The sequence below is a fragment of the Dromiciops gliroides genome, chromosome 4 (genome assembly GCF_019393635.1).
Source record: "Dromiciops gliroides isolate mDroGli1 chromosome 4, mDroGli1.pri, whole genome shotgun sequence".
NCBI classification, from domain to species: domain Eukaryota; kingdom Metazoa; phylum Chordata; class Mammalia; order Microbiotheria; family Microbiotheriidae; genus Dromiciops; species Dromiciops gliroides.
The window spans coordinates 455,191,941-455,201,720 of record NC_057864.1 but is presented as its reverse complement, the minus strand read 5'-3'; positions in this window follow the sequence as shown (position 1 = coordinate 455,201,720).

The window sequence follows — 9,780 nt, the reverse complement described above, 5'->3', positions numbered from 1 at the left end:
TTCTTTAAGATTTTTTCCTTAGTGATAATTGTCAAAGGGGTATTCTCATTTCCTCTGATTTGTTTTTATAATGTGACCTTTTATCCTCAGGTCAGGTATCCTTTTGTGAAAAATGATGTAAGATAATGGATTTAAACCTAATTTCTGCAAAACTGCCTTTCATTGGAGAGGTTTTTGAATTTTTTTTTTTTTTAGTGAGGTAATTGGGGTTAAGTGACTTGCCCAGGGTCACACAGCTAGTAAGTGTTAAGTGTCTGAGGCCAGGTTTGAACTCAGGTACTCCTGACTCCAGGGCCGGTGCCCTATCCACTGTGCTACCTAGCTGCCTCTTGAATTTTTTTTTTTTAATCTGTGTTAGGTGCTTACACGTAAAGCAGTGTTTGGGGAAAAATCATCAATAGCAGTATGTTAGCTTCATTGTGAGCAGGAGGGTCAGTTAAGAGACATTCCTGAAGTCTAGAGGTGAGTCAGTGCTAGGTGTGACACCAAGGAGTCACAAGGACACCTAGTGAGTAATAGCAAAACTGATGATCATTGATCTCTTGATGCCATTGTCCCATTGTTTCCAAAAACCCTAAGTCCCTTTTCGATTTTCACTAACTCTTCCTTGATACCTGTTAATTGGCAGAAAAATCCCTTTTTGGAAATTTCCTCAAACTAAAGTTACTTTGTTTAGGAAAGTTTATACCAGATCTAGTGTAGCAGTGCCACCCTGGGTAGAATTATGCCTGCCATCCTGGCTACTTTACCAGCCTGCCTTGTAAATGTTTACATTAAGGCTTTTTAGGCAGGTAAGTTCTGGTCAAATAAGAAAATAGAGTGAAGGATTATATCATGCCTAGTCATGCTTACTGATTGATAGAGCATTCAGAGAACCAGAGTACCTGGTGAAAGAGGATCAAGGGTGGGGCAGTGTTCTGGATTTGTCAGGGCAGCTGGGTGATACCGTAGTGCCATAGAGCACTGGGCCCAGAATTGCTGGGTAAGGAAACACCTTTTTCTAATGCAAGTCAATACCCCTGCATTTAGTTTCCGAGTTGCCCAGAATACTGTGTTCAAATGCCAGCTTTGATACTTACTGTACCAGGTCAGCTTTTCTCCTTCAGGTTGCCAAATCGTTGATAGCTCAGTCTTAGCCTCTTCCTCCCAAACTTCTGTGTCAGCTCGGTAGTAATCTTTGACCCATACTCACAAGTCCTGAAAATTCCATCTCTAAGCCTTCTCTTGCACAAATGCCCTCCATTTGTGGAATGTTCTTCCTCTCTGCTTCTTGGAATCTCTAGCCATGCAAATCCTAGATCCCATGACGATCCTTGCATTAGGCCTGTCCAAATACCTCTGGTGATTAGATCTCCTTCCTTCTGCCCCTTCTGCCCCCTAATTATTCTATATTTACTATGCGGTTTGCATCGACCCCTTTTGTCTTTATTTTCAGGGCAAAGCAGTGCTTGGCACATAGGTATTTGCCTTCCATGGCCTTTGCTTTCTTAAGGGAAGAGTTACTCCCTTTTCCAATGCTAGTCAACCCTTTCTTTCACTTGGATTCTGCTTCCCCAGTTTCCCCAGTTTTCTCCATAATCTGTTGTCCTGGAGCAAGAAGAGCACAATCTGTTCAGGTTTTCTGAAAATTTGTACTACTACTACTACTATGGAAAGTGATAGGAACTGTTACGAGCCAATGAAGAACTACGGTTCCATGACCTTGCCCTTATTGACAGCGATTATTTGTTATTGTTGTTTGGAAAATTTTTTTTTTGATTGTAAACCCGTCCTTAAAAAATCATTGTAATTCAGCAGAGCAGCTTGTAAGAAAACGTCACTCCTCTTGGTTGCAGGATTAAACAAGATCTCCACTTTGGATGTCACAGAATTGATTCTAGGATGTGTATTGACAATGTATAGCTGTTTGAGGAGCTGTAAGAGTAGTCCTTTAATGACTCTCTTTAAGAATCAGTCCCCACCACAGCTAAATATCTAAATGTGGCTTCGCTGTCTCTTTTGTTTATCCAATATGTTTGATGTGCAGGGCTGGCAAGTAGAATTGGCTTGGCCATTGTAAATCTCAAGCCTAGGAAGATGTATAACCCAGCTTTGAGAAAAGGCAAAACTTTGAGTACATTAGGGAAAGTGGGAGAGTAGGCAGTTGGACCAGAAAGGTGTAAAATCTTCTTTGGTTGTAAGATATGTTTGATGTGTCTGTTAGCCATGTTCTGGAAATGAGCTGGAAACTAAAGGCATTTTGGAAACAATCTCCCGACTGGAAGCACAGGATTTTGGATGGAGAAAAAGCATAGATTATGGAAAGTACCCCTGAAGAGACCGTGCATTCCATTCATTCGAAATTAAATGATCAAGCATATATTAAATGCCTGCTATTCAAGAGAACAAATTCAACAAATAGGGACCCTACCATTTAAATAAAGCAGCATATACTTTAGAAATATAAAAATATATCTTTTATTTTTTAACATCCCCAGAATTTCTCCCAGTATCCCTTCTGCCTATTCCCAGAGAGCCAAATCATAAAACAATAATTATAAAGAAATTAGCAAAACTGATTGGTACATTGAAAAGGCCTAAAGATACATGTGATGAACCATCCCTATGGACCTCCCACCTCTGCAAAGGAATTGAGTGGTGGTGTCTTCTTTCTCTTCACTGGGGCCATGCTCGTTCTTGGTCATTTTGCAACCTTCCTTTTCAATTGCTTTGTGGTAGTTCTTTCCATTGACATTGTTGGAGTCATTGTGTATATTTTCTTGGCTTTACTTTGCTGCATTGGATTGTGCAAATCTTTCCATGCTTTCTTGGTAATTCATAGCATTCATCATTTCTTATGGCACAGTAATATTCCTTTCCATCTGTGTATCATAGTTTGTTTAACCATTCCATAATTGAGGGATGATCGACTTTGTTTCTAATTCTTTACTAGGACAACAGGTGTCACTATAAAATATTTTGCTGATCTATTTGAGCAATAAAGCCTAGTAGTGGAAGCTCTGTGTAAAAAAAAAAATGGGGGCAGCTAGGTGGCTCAGTGGATAGAGCACTGGTCCTGGATTCAGGAGGACCTGAGTTCAAATCCGGCTTCAGACATTTGACACACTTACTAGCTGTGTGTGACCCTGGGCAAGTCTCTTAACCCCAATTGCCTCACCAAAAAAAAAAATGTATTAAGTTCTTATTATGTGCCAAATGCTGTGCTAAAATCTGGTATACAAATAGCAAAACCAATAGCCCCGTAAAATAAAGTTGGGCTGCAGGGCATATGGAAAGCCCAGGAAGTCCTGAGGATTCAGGGGTAGGGGGGATGGTCTGGGGTTCTTAGGTTACATAAATCGTTCAGGTGACAGTGTTAGGGTCTGATGGATCATCCTGTCACCAGGAGGAATCTCCTCCCAACTATAAAGTAGGATAGCATATCTGGATACAAACGTGAAGCCTTCCCATATAGGCTGAGTGAGGATCCCCCATCTGGGGAGACCCACCAGTGAGCTCACAGGCTGTGGAGTTCATCAGTTCTTGGGTACCTAAGTACCAGGCATACTCTCTAAAACTCTGCCCTTTCTACTCTCTCCACTGGGATGTAAACTTTCTGTGGGAATGAGGAAGGTGGTTAACAATTCCAGGAGAGTTGGAATCCTGTTGTGTTCATCATGGGTCCTCCAGTGCAGAGGAAAGGGGAGATGTTGCTGTCTCTGTTGCCACCTGGTGGTCACTAGTGCATCTCATATGCCTCTATTGCTTCCAAAGAGGGCCTCAGAAATGGAAGTGGGCTCATTTGAGAGCTAGCATTGGAAGGGAATTCAGAAGCCATCTAGTTCAACCCAATAAACACTTTTAAAGTCACTTTCCTCTAGAGGGAGCAATTACCCAGAAATTTAGTAGCAGGGGAGAAAACCCAACAAACTTTCTTGGGTGTAAAACCCCTTCCCTCCCTGGAGTTATAAAAAACACTTTCAAAAAAGCTTCATTTATACACAAAGTCACATTTACTTTAGGAAACTAACTGGGTTTTATGTAGTTCAGTTTGCTCATGAAATTCTCCTATTTGGTATATTCTATTTGTAAAATAAATAAATAAATAAAATCCTATTCATCCTTTACATTCCACTTCAAAAGCCAGCTCCTCTCCTTTAGTGATCCTTCCCTTATCCTTCAGAAAGGAACAAGTCTATCCTTATATCCTCTCCTGAAGTTTTTCATAGATTTTAGTTTTAGAAAGGACCTCTGGGATCATCAGTTTCCTCAACTGTAAAATGGTGATAGTGACACCTGCCAAGGTAACTATGAAGATCAAATGAGATAACATTTGGGAAGTGTGCCTGGCACACAGTGATGATGATGTTCAAACCTTTCACAGATGAGGAAACTGAGGCTTACAGAAGTAAATAGATTTGACCAAGTTCACATAGGTGCTAAGCAGCCAAAGTGAGATTTGAACCCAGTTCCTCTTCCTTCAAAAACAGTGTTCATCTCACTGTAGTACCATGTGGCCATGATGACATTTGTGGTTGGAGGCTGTCCTGTTCATTTTTGTAGCAGCTCCCATCATGCTTAGCGCACTGCTACAAACATAGGAGGTACTTAGTAAGGATTAGTTGGATACAATTGAGAGTATGTACACATGCATATACATGAAGGTGGAGGGAAAATCCATGCTGATTTTTTTTCTGATTGTAGAGGACCCCCAAAGTCCTTAAACCTTAAGCTTTTCCCCTCAATTTCCCCCCCATTTTTGTTTTGTTCTTCCATGCACTGGATTTGTAGAAGGGAGTTTGGCAGTGGAAAGAACATTAGGTTTGGAATCAGGAGTAGCAGTCAATTCAGTGGTCTATAGGAAAAATAAAGAGAAATGACTCTCATTTATCTTGGGTCCCTTTTATGAGGACTCTTGCAGAGCTTTCTCTCCTATGGACTTCCAGCAAGAGGCAGGGAGCATATTTTTCTAGAAATGAGGGCTACAACCACGTGGCAGTGGGGATATGTACTTGCCTAGGAGAGCCTGAGAAACTGAGTGTGGTTTTCTGTGCTGGTGTTGTTTATGTTGCTGCTCTGCTGTTCAGAAGCCTCAGGGATAAGCCCCTGTCTTTTCCACTGAGATAACCAAGAAATCTACAACAACTGCCTGGACCTTAGCCCCCAAGACAATTTCTGGCCCACCCTCACATCCAGCTAGAAATTTCAATTCCCTCATAGAATGTTGTTCATTGGTGCCTCTCAGCAGTTGACAAGGGAGATATCAAACTGGTCAGATGTTCACAGTTGAATCCCTGCCCCTACCCTAAGTACACTGAGCCTTGTCTCCCATCAGGAAGCCAAGCTGTTGTGTGGAACAACCTAGTGCCCACAGTAGACTCGGAAGATGGGAAAAAAATGTAACATGACCTTGGTACTGGACTCACATAATCATCAATTCCTTTCCTCCTTTCAAGGAAATCTCAATGTCCTCTTATCCACTTATTCTTCCCTGACCTTCTCAGAAGTATACTGACCCAGGGAAAGCTAGGTGGTGCAGTGGATAAAGCACAGGCCCTGGATGCAGGAGGCCTTGAGTTCAAATCCAGCCTCAGACACATGACACTTACTAGCTGTTTAACTCTGGGTAAGTCATTTAGCCCTCATTGCCCCGCAAAACAAACAAACAAAATATTTATAACAGCATTTTTTGGTGTGGTAGCAAAGAACTAGAGACAAAGGAGATACTAATTGACTGGATATTCATTGCTAAACAAATTGTGCTACACGAATATAATGGGATGGGCTCTAAGCATTATTAAAAACCTATAAAAGAAACTATAAAAACATGATGGATACAAAGAAATATGGAATACTTACCTGAACTGATGCAAAGTGAAGTAAGCAGAGCTAGGAATATAGGAAGAGCTTTAGGAAGGGGGAAAGGAAAGAAGAGGATACATGGAGTCAGCACAGAGAAAAGAACAAATGGGTCTATAAAGGAGCAGTATAATTCTTTTTTTTTTTTTTTTTGCAAGGCAATGTCCGTTAAGTGACTTGCCTAGAGTCACACAGCTAGTAAGTGTCATGTGTCTGAGGCTGGATTTGAACTCAAGGCCTCCTGCATCCAGGGCCAGTGCTTTATCCACTGCACCACCTAGCTTTCCCTGGGTCAGTATACTTCTGAGAAAGTCAGGGAAGAATAAGTGGATAAGAGGACATTGAGATTTCCTTGAAAGGAGGAAAGGAGTTGATGATTATGTGAGTCCAGTACCAAGGTCATGTTACATTTTTTTCCCATCTTCCGAGTCTACTGTGGGCACTAGGTTGTTCCACACAACAGCTTGGCTTCCTGATGGGAGACAAGGCTCAGTGTACTTAGGGTAGGGGCAGGGATTCAACTGTGAACATCTGACCAGTTTGATATCTCCCTTGTCAACTGCTGAGAGGCACCAATGAACAACATTCTATGAGGGAATTGAAATTTCTAGCTGGATGTGAGGGTGGGCCAGAAATTGTCTTGGGGGCTAAGGTCCAGGCAGTTGTTGTAGATTTCTTGGTTATCTCAGTGGAAAAGACAGGGGCTTATCCCTGAGGCTTCTGAACAGCAGAGCAGCAACATAAACAACACCAGCACAGAAAACCACACTCAGCAGAACCCACATTTTATCCTTGTAAAATATCCTTCCCCTGCCATACCTCAGTAATCTTCCTTTTGCTGTCAGGTGCACTGAGGAGAATCTCATTTAATTTCTTTCTTTCTTTTTTTTTTTTTTGGTGAGGCAATGTGGGTTAAGTGACTTGCCTAGAGTCACACACTTAGTAAGTGTCAAGTGTCTGAGGCCAGATTTGAACTCAGGTCCTCCTGAATCCAGGGCTGGTGCTCTATCCACTGAGCCACCCAGCTGCCCCAATCTCATTTATTTTCAATCTTGAACCTGAGCTACCACATCATCCTAGTCAGCCCTATTGACCTACTACACAACCCTATTACATTTCACCTGCAGGTTAATGTTCTAACATGCTGAGATCTTTTTGGATCTAGATGGTTATTTAGTGTGCTGGCCATTTCTGCAGGGAAGTTTCCAGCTCCCATCCCCATCAGGGTTACTTCCCTAGTCTATGGCTATGGAGGCCAGGTTGGAAGCAGGGCTGACAATCTATGGCAAGACAGGAAGGGAGAGAGCATCTATTCCAGAAAATGTTGGTACAGCTAGATGGTACACTGGATAAAGCACCAGCCCTGGATTCAGGAGGACCTGAGTTCCAATCCGGCCTCAGACACTTGACACTTACTAGCTGTGTAACCCTGGGCAAGTCACTTAACCCTCATTGCCCCACCCCCAAAAATGTTGGGTTGAGGGCTCTTAGCTATATTTATTGGGGTCTTAGGGGAGGTGATGGTAAAGGTGGCATGCTGTCTCTTGTCCCTCAGGTTGCCTTGTTGCTTCCTCTGAGCTGGCCTAACAGCCCAACTGGTGACATTTATTTGGCAGCTGGTAGTAAGATGGAATACCTCTTCTGAAAGGAGTAGCCAACTTGTAGGCCAATGATGTGGCTCCTCGGGGCTTTGAGTTCTTAAGCGACTCCTCTTCTCCACTGTTTTAAGAATCACAGAGCTATAAAAAATGACAAACAGGATGATTTCAGAAAGGCCTGGAAAGACTTGTATGAACTGATGTATAGTGAAGTGAGCAGAGCCAAGAGAACATTGTGCACAGAGACAGCAATATTCTTTGAGGAAGAACTGTGAAGGACTTAAACTATTCTCAGCAATACAATGATCCAAGGCAATTCCAAAGGACTCATGATGAAGCATAACATCCATCTCCAAAGAAAGAATTGCTACTGACTGAACACAGACTGAAGCTTGTTATTTTCACTTTAATTTTTTCCTTTTATCCAAGTTTTCTTACACAAAATGACCAGTAGGGTAATGTTTTACTTAATTGCACATGTATAACCTATATCTGATTGCTTACTGCCTCAGGGAAGGGGGAGGGGAGGGAGGGAAGGAGGCTAAAATGTGGAACTCAAAACTTTAAATAAAAAAATGTTTATTATTTTTTAAAAAAGAAAAAGAATCACAGAGATGGTGAAGGAATTCTATGATTCTATTGGAGATGTAGGAGATTGTACCCATCTTTTAGGGGTGTAGAGCATGCTTTTATTAAGGATGCAGTGTGGTGCCGTGGAGAGAACTGCATTTGGGGTTGGAGGATTCAGCTACCATAATTTGTTCAATCTTCCCAACTGATCATTTGAGTTTCAGTTCTTTACCACCACAACAAAAAATGCTGATATATTTTTGTACACGAGTTTTTCCTTTCTTTCATTTATTTTTTATTATTATTTTTACCCTTAATATCATTTCTTTTTTTTCCGGTTACCTGTAAACATAATTTTCAACATTTAGGATTTTTTGTTTTGTTTTGTTAGCGAGGCAATTGGAGTTAAGTGACTTGCCCAGGGTCACACAGCTAGTAAGTGTCAAGTGTCTGATGTCGAATTTGAACTCAGGTCCTTCCTGACTCCAGGGCTGGTGCTCTATCCACTGCGCCACTTAGCTGTCCCTTCAACATTTGTTTTTGTTTTGTTAGTGAGGCAATTGGGGTTAAGTGACTTGCCTAAGGTCACACAGCTAGTAAGTATTAAGTGTCTGAGGCCGGATTTGAACTCAGGTCCTCCTGACTCCAGGGCTGGTGCTCTATCCACTGTGCCACCTAGCTGCCCCCAACATTTGTTTTTATAAGATTTTGAGTTCAACATATTTCTCCCTCCTTCCCTTTCCTCTCCCTTCTCCAAGACAGAAAGCAATCTGATAGGGGTTATATTTGTACAATTACATTAAACCTATTTCTGCATTAGTCATATTGTGAAAGAAGAATCAGAACAAAAGGGAAAACCTCAAAAAAGAAAACAAAAACAAAAATAAAAAAGAGTAGAAATAGTATGGTTCAATCTGCATTCAGATTCCACAGTTCTTTTTTCTGGATGTGGAGAGCATTTTCCATCATGAGTCCTTTGGAATTATGTTGGATCATTGTACTGCTGAGAAGAGCTAAGTCTATCACAACTGATCATCACACAATGTTGCTGTTACTGTGTGCAATGTTGTCCTGGTTCTGCTCACTTCACTCAGCAGCAGTCCACTTAAGTCTTTCCAGGTTTTCTGAAATCTGCCTGCTCATCATTTCTCATAACACAATAGGATTCCATTACATTCATATACCACAGCTTGTTCAGTCATTCCCTAATTGATGGGCATTCCCTCAATTACCAATTCTTTGCTACTACAAAGAGAGCTGCTATAAATATTTTTGTACATGTGGGTCCTTTTCCCTTTTTTATGGTCTTTTTGTGATACAGATCTAATAGCAGTATTACTGGGTCAAAGGGTATGCACCGCCACATTGCCCTTTGGGGATAGTTCCAAATTGCTCTCCAGAATGGCTCTATCAGTTCACAACTCCACCAACAATGCATTAGTGTTTCAATTTTTCCACAGCTTCTCAAACATTCATTATTTCCTTTTTTTTTTTGTCATATTAGCCAATCTGATAGGTGTGAGGTGGTACCTCAGAGTTGTTTTAATTTGCATTTCTCTAATCAATAGTGATTTAGAACATTTTTCATATGGCAATAGATTACTTTGATTTCTTCATCTGAAAACTGCCTGTTCATATCATTTGACCATTTCTCAATTGGGGAATGACTTGTATTTTTATACATTAAATTTAGTTCCCTTTATATTTTAGAAATGAGGCCTTTATCAGAAACACTGGCTATAAAGATTATTTCCCAGCTTTCTTCTTTCCTTCT